Here is a 21,323-nt window from a genome sequence, read left to right on the forward strand (position 1 = left end):
AATTTGGGGCTCTCAATCTAAGTAAAAGAATGAGCTGTTTGCTATCTGAATAAGAATTTGTTATTAATTGATCAGACATGGATAAGGTGTGTTATTACAACTATATTCATGAGGTATGATTTACGTGGGTCTACTGCATATTACTCTGTGCTGTTTTTCATTTTCTTGCACTTTAGACTTTTGTTTTTATGAATTTAGTCACAGTTTGGTTGTTTTTTGAACTTTGCAAAAATGTAATACTAAGGAAATTAAAAAAAGAAAAAGAAAATATTTTCAAAATGATGTCAAAATCAAATCTACCCCTCACTAATTTGATTTGTAGGAAATGGAGAACAAAGTATTGCAAGCAGAATGCTTTTAAATACATCCTAATTACTTCAATGTGCAAATGCATTGACTAAATCAAAGCATGCATTTAACACTTTGCACTTCAATTGTGCTTATTCATCTAACTTCTTTAGATAGCAATTCCATAAAAAAAAAAAAAAAAGAGATAAACTTCACTATAGCCACATTCCAGTTATTGGGTGTGTGTGTGTGTGTGTGTGTGTGGACTATTGTTTTAAAGTTCATACTTCCCTGTCAAATCAGCTCACATTTTGACTAATGCAGATCATTACTCCAAATAATACAAAATAACAGATAATTTGCCGTAGCTACTCAGGTTTTCTCGATTGACCTTGCCTCCCCTATTTTTCTCTTCTGCTTTCATTGGTTTGGGGTTGGGAGGCAGACGCATCAAGACTTATGGTATCCAAGCCACATAGCGTTGAGCAGGGTGAATCCTGGGGTATGATGGCATGGGGCTGGAGGTGATCCATGAACAAGGGTGGGATGGAATCATGAGGCTAGGGTTAATCAGAGCTTGGTCTGAGGCTAGTTGAACCAGAACCACCTGGGCAGTATACTAAAAAGTCTCATCCCAGAGCAACCAATTGAATTAGAGTCTCTTGAGGGGGAGCTTTTTAATTTTTATGCTACAAATGCTGAAAAGCACTGCCTTATGCACTTAAGCTCTCTGATTCTAAATACAGGGAGAGCCTAAGTGATATATCCATATACTCTCTCAGTTGTCAAGATGGATTCTGAAGAATAACCACCTGTCCTGAGAGGCATTATTATAGCAACAATAGTTCAAGGTTTAGCTGTTTTATATGCAATATCTCATCTAACCCATACAACGAGAACTATAAAATAAAGATTATGATTATTCCCTTCTTTCAGAGGAGGAAACCAAGAGTTAAAAAGATTCAGTAACTTGTTGTGGATGCAAAACTAGTAATTGAAAGAGCTCTTCAGAAATATACTACTTAACTCTTAGCCTTGAAGAAAAATATGTTCTTGAAAGATGTTTATTTCTCCCAAAATGTTCATGATTTCATAATTCAAAATTCTATAGAAACTTCCTTGAATGTTAGTATGATTGATTATATAATAATAATTGCAGAGTGTAGGGATTTGTATCTAAGTGACTTTTTATTGAGAGGTTGTTTTTTTTTTTTTTTTTTGGTAGATAATAAAACCATCTAAACTAAGCTGCTAATCCTTCATTGGTTGGCTCAACATTCACACACTCTGTCTGAACCTGAGGTAGTAATGATAAATAGAATATGGTCTCTGCTCTCACTAGACTTACAGCTTTGAAAAGGAGACGAGTTTGTGTACAAATGGTTCTCAGTTAACGTGTACAGTCTGTGAGGCCTGAGGGAGACAGAGTAGTTCATTGAATTGGCAGAGGGAAGAGGGTGAGGTCTGGAAATTTTTAGTTACTCCAGCACATTGCCATTGGCTAGTATAAAGAATTTAGACTTTAAAGATTATATTTTTACTTTGTTTTGTTAGAAAAGAGGCACACTATATTACTTGTATATTTTTGAGCCAATAAAACCTTATCTGATTTGTTCTTTCTGGTATCCAACTGGGCTTCTAAATTTCTGGGTCCAGAGCCAAATAAGTTGTTATGTTTATCCATTTCCACACAGAGCAGTCGAGATTGTATTCTGGAGATGGGTGCCTAATAAATTTTATCAGTAATTCTTTATTTTACTCAATAAAAGTGGTTCTACAGTGACATATTGGTTGTGTCCTTTCCTTCATTTTCATGTTTCAAATACTCAAAATTCTATCATTAGATGAACACATTTTTATAATAAGAGAAATTTAAAAGTTAAAAACAATTGAAAACATTAAGTATGATCTAAACTCCTCTCCTTATGATAACAGAAGATGATCTTATATAAATGTAAATGTGGTCTGAATATATTAATGTCAGAATGGACTGGACAAAAAAGAGGTTCTAAAGAAAAGTCAAAGTGCAGCTTGACCACCTAAGACTAAGGCATAAGGATGAAAAAGAACTAAAAAAGGACAGAAAGTCAGACAGACAGACTCTGGAAAGCACTGGGTAATGAAACAATATGAATGCTTCAGGCTGGAGAAACTAAAATTCTATATATTCCTATATTTTAGATGTTGAATGTATTGGAATTAGACATGTATTATTTTCTTATGTTAAATTATTGTCAAATTTGGGATTTGTGACTCACATTACTTGTTGATTGCATCAGACTTTTTTTTCCTAATCATTGGAGCTTTTCTAGAGCATTCAGAAAGCTCAAGAAATAGAAGAAATAAAGTGACACTTAATTTTATCATATAGTGATAAATGCTGCTCACATTTTAGTGTATTCCCTTCTATCATAACCAAATACTTGCAGTTTTTAAATTTGTGATGATGTTGTCTATACAAGTTTATTTCTTTTGGACCAGGAAATTGCTGTTGCATTATTTCACAAGTAATTCCTTTAAAATATCTTTAAGAACTATAAAATTTATTTAGATTTATATGCAATGATATGCATGGATATCCCATAATCTGTTCAGCAATTCCTCTGATTTTGAATATTGCAGATTATTTTCTGTTCTTTCACTTTTAGAAATGATATTGTATATAGGTCTTTGTCTGAGATTCTATATCCTATATGCCTAGAAGTCAATTTACTGGGTCAAAGGATACACTGTTAAACAAAAGTTTTTAAAAACATAAGGCCATAATATTTGCAGAAATCTGTCAATACACACCCTCCACCACCTTCAGGAGTGCCTGTTTTATTGCATACTCTCCACCATGAGATTTACTATAGTTTATAAGTCACATATTTACATACTAGTGAGTTTTTCATATGTTTATTCATATGTTTATTTGTATCTCCTCTTTCCATATTTTTCTTTTATATTCTTTTTAGCTAGTCTTTTGGATATGCATCTATCTATGTATGTCAGGATCTTCATATTTTTTGCTCCTACTTGGACTCTGTTCATATCACCATGATCTGAAACTTTCTTTTTTTTAGAGATTATTTCAGGTTAAGTGTTTTTTATTTTAAGATTTATTTATTTATTTGAGAGGCAGAGTTTCAGACAGAGAGGGAAGGAAAGAGAGAGAGAAGTCTTCCATCTACTGGTTCACACCTCAATGATCACAACAGACAGGGATGGGCCAGGCGTAAGTCAGGAGCCAGGAGCTTCCTCCAGCTCTCCCATGTGGTTGCAGGGGCCCAATCACTTGGGCCATCCTCCACTGCTTTCCCAGGCACATTAACATGGAACTGAATGGAAAGTGGAGCAGCTGAGATACAAACTGGTGCCCATTTGTGATGCCAGTGCTGCAGGTGGAAGCTTATCCCACTAGGCCACAACACCAGTCCTGATCCACTCTCTTACCTCAGTCTGAACCCTGGCATCATGTCTGCTAAGTCTATATTCCAGATTTCTTTTTCCTGTTCCAGTCTGCACATTGATGTCCTAAGGTACATTTGAAAATGATGCTTTTATCATGTCAGTCCTGATCAAGATCCTATGGTGGCTTTTGGTTATTTATCCATCTGCTAAACTCAACTGCTCATTCTGTGGAAAATTCATCCCAGTTCTGAATATCTCCGTACAAGTTCGTTTGAACTTATTCAGGTTATTGCTATATGGAGCCTTTACGAAATTAAGTGTTAGTATGTGGGTATTTCTATATAATATACAATGTAGAATACAAGAACACTAGAATTGGAAGGGGGCTTTATGGATCATTTGTTCCAATTCTCTATATTTACACCTAAAGTTGGGGCCAGTCTTCAATGAATTCAATAATTCAATGAATTATGCAGTGTCCTTGACTGAACTGAAACTAGAAACTGAGCCCCTTGATACCCAGTTAAGTGTCTTTTAAATATAGAATAACAAAAAAAATTTACAATTTTAGGAAAATTTAACAGGTAGGATGTCAGTTTAATTTCAATGTTGTTATATATAAAAGATTATTAAAATCATGCCACTTAGAAGGCTTGAGTATTCTTATGAATAATATGTACTTATAAATTGATCAAATGTATCTTTAGAATTTTCAAAAAATTTGCCCATCAGCAAATGACCCAGCCTATACTGTTTTTTTTCTTGCTAATCTATTCTTTTTTTAAAAAAATTATCTGAAATTCAGAGACAGATATCCTCCTCTGCCAGTTCACTCCCCAAATGCCAGTTTGCTTTGCTACAATAGAAGCACAGTGTTTTCATTGTACCTTGTTGTAGATCATCATTAAGTTTCTTCATAATATTAATGAGAAATGCAATTTTCCAGCAAGATTTTCTTTTGACCACAGTTAAGGATTTTAACATCCACCCCCACATAAAAAAAAAAAAAAAAAAAAAAAAAAACAAAACCAGCAACAAAAAAATAGGCACTACTTCAAAATGCCTCTATTTAAATAGTAGGCAGCATGGAGAATACGGGCTACTAGCCATTTACTATGATATAGTGACTGCTACTTCATCACTTCTTCATATTCAAGAATTTCACAGTATTTGCCAAATGAAAATGTAACTGATGTGAGAATGCAAGTAACCAGATATGTCTGTTATTTATGGTGTTGGGGTTGGGGGAAAGCAGCTAATGCCGAAAAATCTACGGATGGGACTAACTCAGAGAGAAGCTCATTGATTGCAAAGGGGTGGTTCACAAAGCATGTATTTGCTTAGTAAAAGAATTGAAGAAAGATTTTTTTCTAAAGGGAGTTTAACTTTTTTAAAGATTGATTGATTGATTGATTTGAAGGGCAGTTAGAGGAGGGAGGTTGGGGAGAGATACTTTCCATCTGATTCACTCCTAAAATGGCTGCAATGGCTGGGGCTGGGTCAAGCTGATGACAGGAGCCAGGAATTCCATCTGGGTCTCCTACATCCGTGGCAGAGGCCCAAGCAGTTGAGACATATTTTGCTTTCCTAGGTACCTTAGCAGGGAGTCGTATCTTCCCTAGGCACATTATCAGGGAATTGGATTGGAATTGGAGCAGCTGGGACTCAAACTTGTGCTCACAGGGGACGCTGGTGTTGCAGGAGGCAGCTTAACCTCTGTGCCACAACACCAGCCTCCAGAAAGACTACTTAAATCTCAAGGTAGCTTAGCAGTTCACAAAACCTAAGTTTAAAAGAAGTGATGGGTCATCCAGCAGCAAAGTGAAACTCTCAAGAGATCTTTTCTTTCTCTCTGTGTGCAGGTATGTGTACACAAAACAGATCCTTTCACTTATAAATCAATTAATTTTAAAAAGATTTATTTATTTATTTGAGATGCAGAGTTACACACAGAGGGAGAGATAGAGAGAAAGGTCTTCTATCCACTGGTTTACTCCCAAAATGGCTGTAATGGCTGGAGCTGGACCCATCTGAAACCAGGAGCCAGGAGCTTCTTCCAGGTCTCTCACGTGGGTGCAGGGGCCCAAGCACTAGGGCCATCTTCTACTGCTATTCCAGGCCATAGCAGGGAACTGGATCGGAAGCGGAACAGCCGGGACGGGCTGGTGCCTCAGGCAGAGGCTTAACCTAGTAAACCATGGCACTGGTTTCATCAATAAATACTAATTAAGCACCTACTTTGGGATAAAAGCTGTCTAAGACAGAAAGTAATTTTTGTGATTATTCTTTTCATTGCTGTAACATAAAAAATAATAATCTATATTATATATATATATATAGAGAGAGAGAGAATGATAGGAAGAGATGGATAGATGAAGAAACAGCATTCTAAATTTCTCTTTCCTATACCATATAATTTCATTAATGATGACAATTAAAGAAATCAGGACTGCGTATCTTTCAGAAAAACAACCATCTAGTAATTATTACTTGAGGAATAAACTGTGCTTTAAAATTTACAACTTGCTAGAATGATAACAAACCAAAGATAGTCATATATCAAAAGATAAAAAAGAACAAGAGAGTGAGAGGATAAGAAGACCAAGGAAGAATAAAACCACACAAAATGCAAGTAAGATTCCTGAGGTAGGACCACAAACATTTTTTTCACAACAATAAAATTAATTTGACATATCAAAAATTATTAGTATTCATTTAAAACCCCACAGAATCTAACCACAGGATATTAGTTTAAGAATGCCAGTTCTGGGACTGTTGTTGTGGCGAAGCAGGTAAAACCTCCACCTGTGATGTTGGCATCCAATATAGGCACTGGTTCCTGTCCTGGCTGCTCCACTTCCTATCCCGCTCCCTGCTAGTGGCTTGGTAAAAACAGCGGAAGATGGCCCAGTGGGGCCCTACCACTCATGTGGAAGACCTGTATGAAACTCCTGGCTGCTGAATTTAGTTTGTCCCAGTGCTGGTTGTGGTGGCCATTTGGGGAGTGAACCAGCAGATGGAAGATCTCTTTCTCTCTGTCTCTCCATTTAGCTCTGTAACTCTGGCTTTCAAAGTAGATAAATCTTTTTTTTTTTTTTAAGAACTTTATTTTTGGCCACAGAAAAGTAGAAAACACAGGATTTGAAAAGTTATTTCTGCCACTTAATAGTTCAAACCTCTTCCCTAAGAGTGAATGTAGCTAATTTGCTCTTATTTCTTACTCTATAAAATGGGAATAAAAATAACTGTAGGGTTGTAGGTAAAGCTCAGTGCCCAGTACAAATAAACACTCAATAACTGTAATCCATACTATAGTTTTTAAATGATGTACCTGAATTAAAAAGAGGTAAAAATCAAGCACATATTGTTAACTGAGAAAAAAAATCAATACAATATAAAAAAAGAAAAAACAGACTTAAAAAGATGATCTTTTATGCAGAGGAACAAATCAGTGAATTGGGTCAAAACTATAGGTTTAGTGGAATCAGGTCTGGAATTACACAGAGGTGGCTGAGAGTATGGTTCTTTGAAATAATGGGGTCAATAAGGCTCCATATGAAATGGTAGACTTTATCCTGGCTTAGTACTTCAGCAAAAGGCTGCAAAAACTTGGCCAACTCCTTCCTGGGACCACAGCTTATAAAGGGCTGCAGATCCTGAGATGTGGATAAAGACATATGTGTAGCCTCATAGCCACATATTCATATAAGGAATAAAGCCAAGGGTTGCCACTGTAAGGTTTGGACTGGGATTAAGAACCCAGGGATCCAGAGACAACTGGAAAACCACTAGTCAAGCATGTGTGAATGCAACAAAGAAGAGGGAAAGAAAAGCAACAGACAAATCAAAATGTCACATGACCAACCTGCAAAATAAAATTCTAAAACATAGCAAGAAATCTAATTTTAAGAAAATCAACCAATAAAATCAGTAACTGGAACATTAACTCCAGATTAATTTGATTTTACAGAATTATCTGACAGTGACCTCAACAGGAGCATGTTTGAGATGCTCAGAAATAAAGCTATCATCCATAAAAGAATAATTAATCATTAAATTAAAAGATAATCAATAAAATAAAAATAGGCAGATAAAATCATAAAAACAATCAGAAATCTTAAGAATGAAAAACAGGTTCATTGACATAAAAGTTCATAGATGGCTAATCCTCCGCCTAGCGGCGCCGGCACACCGGGTTCTAGTCCCGGTCGGGGCTCCGGATTCTGTCCCGGTTGCCCCTCTTCCAGGCCAGCTCTCTGCTGTGGCCAGGGAGTGCAGTGGAGGATGGCCCAGGTGCTTGGGCCCTGCACCCCATGGGAGACCAGGAAAAGCACCTGGCTCCTGGCTCCTGCCATCGGATCAGCGCGGTGCGCCGGCCGCGGCGGCCATTGGAGGGTGAACCAATGGCAAAGGAAGACCTTTCTCTCTGTCTCTCTCTCTCACTGTCCACTCTGCCTGTCAAAAAAAAAAAAAAAAAAAAAAAAAAAAAAAGTTCATAGATGGGAAACTTAAGATGGAACACTTTTAAGGAGAGAATTAAGTGGGCTGGAAGATGATGTCAAGGAATTCACTTAGAAAAAAAAATCTCAGAAAGGAAAATACATTTAAAAAATGAAATATGAGCTAGTGCTGTGGCGTAATAGGCTAAGCCTCTGCCTAGGGCGCTGACATCCCATATGGGCTCAGGTTTGTGTTCCGGCTGCTCCTCTTCTGATCCAGTTCTGGTCTGGGAAGGCAGTGGAAGATGGCCCAAGTCCTTGGGCCCCTGCACCTGCGTGGGAGACTCAGAGGAAGATCCTGGCTCCTGGCTTTGGATCTGCCCAGCTATGGGGATTGAACCGGCAGATGGAAGACCTTTCTTCCCTCTTTCTGTCAGTAACTCTACCTCTCAAGTAAGTAAATAAAATCTTAAAAAAAAATGAGATAGAAGTTGAGATATGGTAAATTAAAAATGTGAGAGAAGTTGAGATATGGTAAATTACTAGGAAACCAATATATAATATATCTTTTAATAATTTCAGAAGATGATAGAGATTATGACAAAGCTGAGAATTTTCTAGAATTAGAATCCTAAAATTAAAGAGTGAATCCTGAGTTTGTGATTGATAATTTAAAATAAACCCACATCTGACAACATTTCAAAGAAATGATAAGATAAACTTTTAAACACAACACCAACAAAACTGATGACCTGTAATGGGAAAATCCAGAATCTGAAATTCACTCTTAAAAATAATAAAAATTACTAAATTAGATGACTAATAATCAAATTCAAGAATATAGAAAAATTTAAATGGCCTAAAAAAAAGTAGAAGGAAGAAAGTACTGCCAATAAAAAAGGAAGCAATGACATACAATTTTAAAAATCAAAATCAAAAGCCACTTCTTGAAAAAAAGTAAATGAAATAGAGAAATGCTTAGTAACTAAGAAAAAGAAAAGGTTCAGCATAAAAATTATTAGGAATAAGAATGGAACATATAGATTAAAAAATTGAAAATATCTAAAGACTATATGAATATCTTTAAGCAAATAAATTTGAACTGTGAACTGTTTATTTTTCTTAAAAATATAACAAAATTGATTTAGAAGAAATAGAATACTTATATAAGCTAGTAACTGTGGAAGAAATTGAATTGATAATTAACAATCTACTCTAAATTACCTACTCCCTATTGATAAAATGTACCAAGTCCAGATGATTTTAGATGCAAGTTTAACCAAATATTCAGAATAGGTAAAGCCTACAGGTAAAGCCTATAGAAAACAAAACAAATCGTTTTGGAAATAGAAAAAACTGAAATGTTTCTCAACTCAAATATTATTTTAAGAGACTAGTATTTCTATGATATCACACTCTACAAAAACAGTTTTCAAAAATGGAAATTAAAGACAAATCTCCCTATGCAAACAAAATACATAAAATATTAGTAAATTAAGCTTAATGTGTTAAAAGAATACACAGGGCTGGTGTTGTGGCACACAGGGTTAAACTACCATCTGTGATGCCAACTTTCTCCCATTCAGCTCTCTGTTAATGCACCTGGGGAAGCAGCAGAAGACAGCCTGAGTGCTTGAGACCCTGCTACCCACTTGGGAGACCTGGGTGGAGTTCCTGGTTCCTGGCTACAGCCTGGACCAATCCCAGTTCTCTGTCTTTTAACTCTGCCTTTCAGATAAATGAATAAATCTTTATATATATATATATATATATATATATATATATATATAAATATATATATATACACACACACACCAAATAGAATTTTTTCAAGAATGTAAAATAGGTTTAACATCAGGAAATATCACATACAATATAAATTTATTAGCAGGATACTTTGATAATATTAATGCAGAAAATGAATCAGATAAAATTTAACTAGGAGTCTTGATTTAAAATGCTTAGCAAACTATATATGGGTCAAAGGAACTTCCTTAACAATCATTTTGACTTTCAAAATGTCAAAAAAACATCATGTTTCCAGAACAGTTGCATTGAAGTAAGAAACTGAATAGATATTCCTAATATCATTCTTTCTATTTAATACTATATAGAGGATTAATGATGTAATATGACAGGAAAAATAAATTGAACACTTCAGAATCATAACTGTCATTATTTACTATATATATATAGTAAATATATATATATACACACACACATAGAAAAGTTCAGAAAATTTTATGTTTAGCTGTTAGAAATAACAAGAGAGTTCAGCCAATTTCCAGATATACACCAAAGGTAACCAATGAACAGTACTAAGTAAAACAGATCCTGCACAGAACAGTATTGAAGTCTAAGTTGTAAGAGAAGAAATTTAACAAAATAGATTCAAGACCTTTGTGGCAAAAATTATAAAATGTTATTATAGAACGTGAAGAAATATCTGAGTAAGTACAGGGATATAGTTAATGGATGGAAAGCAAATATTTAAAAATGTCAATTCTATCCTGATTTCTTTCTTTCTTTCTTTCTTTTTTTTTTTTTTTTTTTGACAGAGTTAGACAGTGAGAGAGAGACAGAGAGAAAGGCCTGATTACTTTCTGAAGTTAATTTTGTAACAAGTAAAATTCAGCAAGATTTTTGTGAAATTTGACCAACTAGCACTAAAATTCATATTGTATAGCAAAAGACTAGGAGGAATCAAGACAATTTTAACAGGAAAAAAAATCTTACCAAATAATAAGAGTATTATAAAACTCTGGTAATTAAGGCACTAAGAAATTAAGGCACTATGGTGTTAGCAGAGAGAGAGAAAAACCGTCCACTGAATGAAAAAAGACCCTAAAAACAGATTTGATGTAGATGATGAAGTTACAAGTTATTTGGCCAAAGATGACTAATTCATTCAATGGCGCTGGGATAACTGGGTTATCCATAAGGACAAATAATAAAATAGGGGTGCATGTAACATACTATAAACAAAAATAAATTCCACGAAGATTAGAGATTTACATGTAAAAGGCAAAAATTTAAAACTGTTGGAAGAAAATACAGCAAGGTTTCTTTATGACCTTGGCATATGGCAGGAGTTCTTAAATGACATAAAAGCACATGAAGGAAAATATTAATAAATTTTACTTCATTAAAACTATAATCTTTGAAAAATAAATGCTACTAAAGACACAGTTAAAAGAGAAATTAGGAAGAGATATTTGTAAATTTCAACTTTAAAGGGTGAAAATCCATCGCTTCTCGGCCTTTTGGCTAAGATCAAGTGTAAGGGTGAAAATCCAGATTATCACAACTAACACCAAAACCAAAAACTCTCCAAAATAACAATAGCAAAACAACCCAAAAGAAAGAGGGTAAAAATGCAAATAGGCAAAGCAAAGGGAAGCATTTTAAGTGAGATATTATCTAATCCCCATGATATTGGAAAAATTTTCAACAAGTCTGACCATTCCAAATGTTGAGAAACATGTGGAGAAGCTCTCAAAGATTGCTACTGAGAATATAAATTGATACTACCACTCTGGAAGAAATTTTGCAATACTTGATAAAGTTTAAAATGCCTATTTGTTAAAGATAACCAAGTCCACTTCTATGTACATGCATGGGTAAAGATATTAACTACAACATTGCTGGTACGTGGGAAACATTGGAAATAATGTCTAATAATGACAGAATCGATCACTAAATTTTAGTTATATGTACAGAGGAATACATGTTTTTTAATAATCCAGAATATATGGCTTACCTAAAATGAATTCATCATGCTAAAGCTCAGAGGAATTTTGATTATATTCAACCTTTTATTAAAGCTTTGGAGACTATCACCTCCAAGGGGGTCAGGAAAAACTTCTTAAGTATTGCAAATGTTCTGTACCATGGATTGGGTGTTAACACACAGCCGTATCCCTAAGCTCCCCAAACTACATACCCAATTTGTCTACTTCACTGTTGGTAACTTATAATGGAATAATAAAAGATTAAAATAGGTTCAGTGACAAATGTTCCAAATTATTCAGATTTGTGTTAGCAGGGTATTACCTTGTATTTCATATTATTTTATATATTTTCATGTGTTTGAAATACTTTACATTACAAACATGTGTAAGACAAAGTCCACTGTTTGTCCTAGCTAGAATTAATCAAGGTAAAGGAAAGCATTAACATCATCTTTTCATTGCCCTCACAATAGATCTCAATATTCCAGGGATGAATAAGCATATCACCACCAAACACACAAAGTGATCATTTTTTTTAGTCAAAAGGAAAACTTTCACTTCATTTTTTTACTATGCATAGAATCATAGACTTCCTTGAGTGAGTGACCAGAGGCATATATTGCAGATATAGTCAGACACTACAATTACACCAATATCATCAATTTAGGTTTTCAAAAGGATAAAGTGGGGAGAATGTGTTGCCAAGGTCTTTTCTACTATGAATCAACAAGTGGTTTGGCATCAAAACTGCTATTTGCTTGTGGGGTTCACCTGGGGTTTCAGGAAAGAAAAGTAGACAATACCTTTTCAATGCTGCATTTCAAGTTGACCATATGGAAAGCAAGGTTTTATTCCAGCCAATTCTCTTTGTCTCACAGTGTGGAGGAAAAGTGCCAGCCACTGCTACTCTCGCCACCAGCCACGGTACAGATGTTTGGAAAATGCAAAAACAGAAATGAAACAAAAAAAACCCTCAAAAATAAGTTTTGCATAAATGAAAAATAGAGTATATAATTATCATAGCTGCAAAAAGGTAAATGCATATTTTATTTTTTCTCTTGTATGAAACAAAAAGATCCAAACAAACAAAAACATTGATGTTTTGACTTAATCAGTGTTTTGTTGAAACTAACAATTTTAAGAACCAACTCAAACATGGCTAAAAGTGGGAATATAAAACAGATTTCTTTTAATCCGATAAAGATTTCTTTTTACCTCCAAGAATGTTAGAATTTGACCTACTTAAATGAATACTTATTAAACAAGGAACAGAACTATTTTAAAAAAAAATGTTTTCAGATACCAAAATGGAAATGGATTGTTTCTTTGACATCTTAATAGAGAAAAACAAATTGAAATAAAGATTCCTTATGCTACTCAGATAAAACACAGGTTAGAAGAAATGTCTTCAAACTGTTCAAATGTATATTCTTTAGTTGGGGTAGGCTGAGGTGGGGAGTGCTTAAAAAGTATAAAGTCCTAGTTCCTGCAATAACAAAGACATTGTTAGATTAAAGCACATCAAGGTTAATTACTAAAATGTGACTGTCTTTGCTTAAAAGAAAACTTTAAAAATGTAACATAATCTATAAGGATATTGCCTGAGTTGGTAGTGAGATCTTAATGTAAGGCCTGGCTCTGCCACAAGCCTCCTGTATGAATTCATTCCCTTAACTGAAGATCCTTGGGTTTCAGCATCCTTATCTCTAAAGTGTGATACAAAACCATGGTCTGATCATTAAACTTCTTTCCAGCTTTAAAGTTATACAAATCTAGTGAAAATGATCCAGCATAAGACTTTTTTCTTATTTATCTCCTTAAAATATAATAGACAAATAATCAAATATGCAATAAAATCAATAAAATACTAAACACACACACTCACACATCAGCCATATTTCTGAATAGGAAGAGAGAAGATTTCTTTCTCTATTTTTTTTTTTTTGGTTGCCATTATCTATTCCCTGATGTGTATTTAAAAAGAGAGTTCCCATGAAAAAGATTTTTATTTTTTTCTGAATCAAAAATAGCATATGATTTCTTTGCCATTAAAGTTCTATTAAGAAAGAAAACAAAAAAATCATTATGGAAATCCTATTAAGAACTTTAAAAAGAAAGAAGAAGTCAGTAAAACTCCATTTAAATTTTGAATTGTTCATTCACATATTTTCTTCTGCAGAACTTTATGTGCTGCCTCAAACTGTCTTCATTTCCTTTCCCAGGGACAATATCCTCAACTGTGTGAAAAACAGGACCCTCTTCTCATACCCTTTCCACCTGTCCTGAAGTAGTTAGTTGTTCAACAAAGCCAAGGTATAGATTATAGCCTGAGATAGTGGGGATGGTAGCAAAACCTTTCACCTGGGAGACAGTACTCTGGTCACTCAGCCAGGTCTAAAAGAAAGTCAAGCCCTACCATGACTTTGGCAAGAAATCTGGTTCTCATGGCTGAATAATAATTTTCACACGAGGCTTTTTAAAATGAAACTACCTAGGCCAGAAAATAAACTGGAGAATATGAGTTTTCCATGTCAGTATTTAAACCAGACAAGACACTATCAGTGCATCTGTAAACAGAGGTGACAGGCCTAAAGAGAATATGAAGCACGTAACACCTTGGTGAGGGCTAGAAGCTCAGCTTTATGCAAAGGCCAAAGTCTTAGGGCAAATGCTCCACTATTTCTAGAGTAGATATGCCTATGGCACCAACACAAGCAGAAAGCTGGGCAGGGGACAAGAGACAGGCAAAGCTCCTATTACAGGCTCTGGCTAGGCTCTGTGTGCTGATAAGGCTTGGGCCCACTGGACTGTACCCCTGGGGAACACAAGGGTGGGTCCCATATGGGAGGCGGGCTCCACTGGACTGTACCCCTGGGGAACACAGGGTGGGTCCCATATGGGAGGCGGGCTCCTCAGATAGAAAGGCAAGGTCAGAAGCTGCACAGCCTATGAGCACTCCCTGCTGGCAGCCAGGGCTGGAGACGATACGGTTTTGTATGAGACCCGGCTGCCTAAGGTTTCTGTGAGGAGGCTCATGGAGAAACTGCACTATTCATGGGATAAAATCCTACCTCTGATTAGTTTTAGATAGTTCTAGATATTATGCTGAATCAGAAGGACGTTAGGGTGGACTATCAATAGGAGGAAATGTAAGAGCTGGCAAAAACTTTGTGTATAGCTGATTTACACAATTTTCATTGAAGTTTCCTAGCTATTAACAGTCTACAAAGCATACTCAGGTGTGTGCATATGTGTGTGTGTGTGTGCATATGTGCAGGGGAAGAGGATGTGGGAGGAAATGAATTTCTGTGCTGTTCATTTTACCCCTGTAAGAGCAATTCATGGGATAGTTTAATGTGTTCACAACCATCCCATCCATAACTCCCATGGAACTGCATAGGATGCCCATTACATCACCATGCTAAAGCCTGAGACAGGTGGTCCTTGCTAATCTGAACAGGCCGGGGACAATAATACTGGTATCTCCTTGGTGCTCACTTCTGTTAGGGTTTTTCTGTATAATAAAATGAAGGTCAAAATGGCAGCCTGCTAAAAGCAGCAGTATTTCAATTGCAGGAATAACTTGCTTGTCATCCACTTGTTAATGCAATAGTCAAACATTTCTGTGACATGTACAGTATCAGCTAACTTCAGCAGATAAAGGGTCTAGAGCAGGAAGATGCTGCAGATGCTTTAGCTCGGAGGAAGGCTTAGCAGAGCCAAAACGTCAGCAGGGCCTGTTTGTTCCATACTTTCCATCGGGCTCTGTGAAAGAAATGTTAGATTACTGCAATGACAAGTTTGTGACAAGCAAGTCATTTGTGCAACTGGTGCGCTCCTGTTTTTATCTGTTTACCATTCAGACTTGTGAATGCCATTTCAAGCACTTACAGGATTTCTGGCTCCCATTAAGGGGAAATGGTTCCTCCATGTTTAGAATTTTCTGCCTCAAAGAGAATTACGAAGCAATTATTTATCCCTGTGGTCACAGTGTCACACAAAAGCGCTCTTGAGTTGTTTAGTTGGACTCTGAATCATGAAATGGAGTCCTGAGGACTGGATAGCTTGGAGCATCAGAAATTTCTCATCTAGTTTATTGGAATGACTACAAAGCAAGCCTGTGAGAGTCAATAAAATTGTGGCCAGCTTGAAATACCTTGCTCTTTTGCTCTGGGATCATATATCAAGGCCATATGCTTCAAGGCACATAAACTCACTTGTAACAAGTAGATCCTGAGAAGCTAAGGCCTGGCTGTGTCACAGACACTGGCGTGTGATCTAACACATGATAGTTTTGGTGACAAGAACCGCTTTAGCAATTGGGAAGGGAATTTGTGCTGCCTTCTCCCTGTATTCTGTGGGTAACTAGAAGGCCAACACAAACCCAGTAAACATTTTAACTGCATGGTCAAAAGCAATACTGAAATATAAAGTTAACATTTGAAATCCTCCTAAGTTAATGCTTTCATGGCAAAAGAAGACCCTAGCAGATTCGAGGTCAACAGTTCAAGATCTTCCCATTAGATCTTCATCTTAGGTAACCAAGTGACTTTTGGAAAGTCATTGTAACCTCCCAAGAGGAGGGTATTAAAGAACTACGCAGTACCTGCTCCTTGTACACCTGACACTGGTGGTCTCAGGGTCAATGTTCTAAGATGTGAAAAGTACCTCCAGAACTCAAGGAAAGAAACAGTACTCTCTAAATTCCATCGTTGGCACTGAATTTATAAATAATTCTAGCTTTTCACCAAGATGGCACTGGAGGTGAAGAACAAAGCTCCTGCCCCTCCTAAAGCTGAAGCTAAAGCAAAGGGCTTGACGGCTACGAAGGCAGTGCTGAAAGGCATCCACAACCACAATAAAAAGAAGATCCACCCATCACCCAAGTTCTGGTGGCCCAAGACACTACACCTCCGGTGGCAGCCCAGATATCCTCGGAAAAGCACCCCCAGGAGAAACAAGATTGACCACTAAGCCATCATCAAGTTCCCCCGACCACTGACTCGGCCATGAAGAAGATAGAAGACAACACCACACTGGTGTTCATTGTGGATGTTGAGGCCAACAAGCCCCAGATCAAACAGGCTGTGAAGAAACTCTATGACGTTGATGTGGCCAAAGTCAACACCCTGATCAGACCTGACGGAGAGGAGAAGGCGTATGTGCGCTGGCTCCTGATCATAATGCTTTGGGCATTGCTGACAAAATTGGGATCATCTGAACGGAGTCCACCTGGCTAATTCTAAACATATGTTTTTTTCACCATAAAATATAATTCTAGGTATAATTCTTTTTTTTTTTTTTTTTTGACAGGCAGAGTGGACAGTGAGAGAGAGAGAGAGAGAGAGAGAGAGAGAGAAAGATCTTCCTTTGCTGTTGGTTTACACTCCAATGGCCGCCACAGCCAGTGCACCGCACTAATCCGAAGGCAGGAGCCAGGTGCTTCTCCTGGTCTCCCATGGGGTGCAGGGCCCAAGGACTTGGGCCATCCTCCACTGCCTTCCCGGGCCACAGCAGAGAGCTGGCCTGGAAGAAGGGCAACCAGGACAGAATCCAGCGCCCCGACCAGGACTAGAACCTGGTGTTCCGGCGCCACTAGGCGGAGGATTAGCCTATTGAGCTGCGGCACTGGCCTAGGTATAATTCTTAAAGAACACATTATCATGGTGTTTGGAACCAGGGACCTAAAGACAGTAATTGGCAAAGCAGATAAAAGCTGGAACTGACAGCATCACAGACCTGACAGAAATAATGATGTAAACTGAGGCAGAGGTTGGGTTTGTTACAGAAAATGATAATCGTCCTAGCTGAACAACAATTTTATTGCTACTAATCCTTTGTAAGACACTCATGTGTTACACAATTTACATGTGTAATTTAACCTTTACACAACAGCTCTCTACATTCTCAATGTTTTCTTTAGATATGGGAACTGAAACTTTTGGACTTATAAACGTCACCATGAATATGGAAGCTACAGAGGTTTGAAACCAGGTTTCCCTTACTGCAAAGTGCATATAGTGCGAAGAAGTAAAATCATCTCTACTGCCTTTACAGGCCTTTTCTCTCTGGTGTACTGAAAAACATTTTAATCTATAAATGTGGAAATTTGAGAATTGGCTAGAAAAGGGCCCATGAGAAGATGTTGGCTTTAGCTGGCTCTTAGGCCTTTGCGAAAGCTAAGCTTCATCGAGATGTCATTCCTGTCCCCAACCCTGATGTATTCCCACTTTGATGCATTGGGGAGGAGGTGAAAGGGATTCTGACCTAGTCACTATCGGTGTGCGATGAATGCAGCTTCTTTGGCGGCATCTTCTGGTGTCCATGCCAGTTCCTTCCTCTCAGCATGTTCACCTTGCTCTCTGCTCCCCTGTTACCCCCAGGGAGCCTCGCTTTGTCACTTGTCTGGTTCTTTTCAGGAAGGGGGAAGAGGCGGGCATCTTTTTCCATGACAAGGATCAATGGAATAGTCTAAACTTCAAACTTTGCATAGAATGTATCTTTTGTTCAGTCTTCTGCTTTGTTTCTTTTTAATGATAGCTTTGCCACCAGTCCTATTTGTATGTAACTCAGAGCTATGCAAATCAAACCTGTAAGCAAGACATTGCAGCTACTCCATCTTAGAATGAATATGCGTCCAAGTGGTGGGGAACTCTGTGTGAGCCACGCTCCTTGAGTATTGTGTGTCTGATGGCTGTTTTCCTTCTGTGGGTGGCAAAGTATAAGTCCAGAGAGCTCTGCATAATAGTCCCTGGGTCCCTGCCCTCTTTTTAGTGTATATTCACAAAGGGTCACCAGTAGTTTTAGCTGGCACAGAATTATATTTTTCATGGTATTACTACATTTTTTTTTTCACTTCTTGGGGTCACCCATACACAGACTTCTTAAAAGCTACTCAGAAAGACCCTGTGCATATAGAATCACAAGCTCACAGGGCACGAGGTGGAGGAGGTGCTTAGTAATGGGTGGTGTGGTCCATCATCTGGTGGGAGAGCCTCTCACATGAGCACTGAGTCTCTGCTGAGCACCACCAGGGCCATGGAACTCCCAGCCTCACAGGCAGCAAATCTCGTTTCAGGACACTTCTATCTGTACGCAACACTCCACCTTATAGTGAACTTAACCTTCCTAAAACTGCCCTCCATTGCTTTTGCTTCTTTCTCATTCACCTTTCAGTCCTGAGAGCTTCAGGTAATTAATAGTTTAATGGCTCAATAACCCTTCTGCACATCACATACCAACAACCAGGTTTAGATTGTCCTAGCTTGTTCCTCTACCCTCAACCAACAAGAGTTAAATTCCCAGTCTACCCCTCTGACAAGCCTGAAAGAAATGAGTCATGGTCTACCCCAGGTCTCACTTCCACCTGGATGTAAGCAGTATTGTGGCAAAGGATGCTTAGTCTCTTTGATTTTCTGTCCTATTCTATGGAAAACTTTTCATGACACCTCAGGCAGATGTGATTGATATGGCTGTTTATAAGGTGACCAGAAAATTTATTTTGCAAACAGGGACACTTTTGAGGGTGAAAGGGCCTTATGAATGATTATACTAAGACTACAGGCTTCAGCCGGATCTATCCCAGGCAAAATTCTATAGCACCTTGCACATACCTTTAATCCAATGCCTGTCTCTTTGCACAGTTATATATTCCAACGTGTTTCTTCCACTGATCAGTGAGCAGTCTTTAGTGACAAAAACAGATTTATATGTGTACTTTCAGTTTCTAGAAAAGTAGTTGGCATATCTGAAGAGCTCAGTGTATATGTCTGAATTGAGGATGCCTTTTTTTCCTAATTACATCCTGGAGACCTCTCCCTTCATTTTATATCAAATATCATCAACACATGTTGGCTTTGTATTTTTAGAAAAGAATCAAAAATACTTCACTTAAAACTATAGGAAGGGAATGGTTTGAGTATAATGGAAATGGGTTTGACTTTGAATACTGACAGCAATAAAGAGAGTGAAATGTGATAAAATTTCCACTATAACTCTACTGTACTTTTTTTTTTTACAAACACTGAACAATATGCTCTAATCTCTTTCTTCATGAGGAATTTTTTCAGCAGCTTCACTCAAAATTTGAAGCTTGTAGTAAACCAATTATTATAGGAAATGATGGTAAAACAATATAACCTTGGGGCCAATGCTGTGGTGTAGCAGGTAAAGGTGCTCCTGCAGTGCTGGCATCCCATATGGGCACCGGTTTGAGTCCCAGATGCTCCACTTCAGATCCAGCTCTCTGCTATGGCCTGGGAAAGCAGTAGAAGATGGCCCAAGTCCTTGGGCCCCTGCACTGCATGGGAGACCCAGAAGAAGCTCCTGGCTCCTGACTTCGGATTGAGTGCAGCTTGGGCTATTGCAGCCATCTGTGGAGTTGAACCAGTGGATAGAAGACCTCTCTCTCTTTCCCTGTGTCTCCTTCTCTGTTTAACTCCCACTTTCAAATAAATAAATAAATAAATCTTTAAAAACATCTATAATCTGTATTCTCAATTAAAACTATTGCCTTCACCCTGGTCAAGTACATTTATAAGTCTTGGTGACTCTTGACAGTGTTTGCTTCTGAGTAACAGTAGCTTTCAAAAAGAGAGGGAAGAAGAAAGTTACTGAAAAATGTGACCCATCTTAAGGAGGCATGTGTTCCTTTCTCTTGACACATTTAGAGCATTTCAGAAAGATGTGAGTCTATCCTTTTTAAATTAAAGATCTTCATAGAAGGCAAGCGCAAGCCCATGGATTGTTTGTGTGTGTGTGTGTGTGTGTTTTCAAGTCTCACTATCAAAAAACCTGCCTAATTATCAAATCTAAATATTTTCTGTTGTACTATAAGCATATATGATCATCCTGGGATGCCAGTGAGGTAAAAAGAGAAATTCATATTTTGTTTGAAAGCTGGTATTAGGTCACTTCTCTAACCTTTTTTCTAAGATGAAAACCCACTATCTTTGACTTTTCCTTACAGAATCTTTTCCCTCAAAATGTTAAATTGAAACTTCATGGTGGGGGAGTTGATAACTCTCTTCAAGATGTTATCCAATTGTATTTGAATTCTGGACAAGCATGATTAAATCTCTAATCTATGCTTGGAGAAAACAAGAGAAATGTCTTTATTCTGCGTGCTTCTTACATATTTTGCTATTAAAGCTATTGTTAAATTTCAGTTTTATATTTTACACTAATGATCAGCTTTCTGTGTGTAACTTCTAGATGCTGTATTGCTCATAAAGCTAGTCATTCTTGATTTTCAAGCCACCAATGACATTTATGAAACCAACATGAACAGTGGAAAACACCAGACTTGCAAGAAAATTTAAAAGAACCAAAGTTACGTGGCTGCTGTTGCAGAGTCTTAGATTTGTGGAATTTGAATGCAGACTCACACAAAAGAAAGTGGGTAAGCAAGCTCAAGTGTGTGATGTTAGTTTAGCAACTATTAGCAAGTGTAAACAAATACAGCTACATGAAA

The 21,323-nt window shown here is 37.2% G+C and overlaps 1 protein-coding gene across 47 annotated transcripts in view; it reads right to left on the minus strand.

The window, feature by feature from the left end:
* ZBTB20 (zinc finger and BTB domain containing 20) overlaps positions 1-21,323 on the minus strand; it is an 873,240-nt gene that overhangs the window by 236,817 nt on the left and 615,100 nt on the right. For 45 of the 47 annotated variants that reach the window (XM_070072132.2, XM_070072130.2, XM_070072148.2 and 42 more), the window contains one exon: positions 12,655-12,754. The gene's annotated coding sequence lies outside the window, so the exon portion shown is untranslated. Of the gene's footprint in view, positions 1-5,583; positions 5,869-12,654; positions 12,755-21,323 lie in introns of those variants that run through there. The other 2 variants (XR_016233099.1, XR_016233101.1) reach the window with 1 other exon arrangement.

Source organism: Oryctolagus cuniculus, chromosome 4, assembly GCF_051225735.1.
Source record: "Oryctolagus cuniculus isolate XC-2025 breed Fujian yellow rabbit chromosome 4, ASM5122573v1, whole genome shotgun sequence".
Lineage (NCBI taxonomy): Eukaryota > Metazoa > Chordata > Mammalia > Lagomorpha > Leporidae > Oryctolagus > Oryctolagus cuniculus.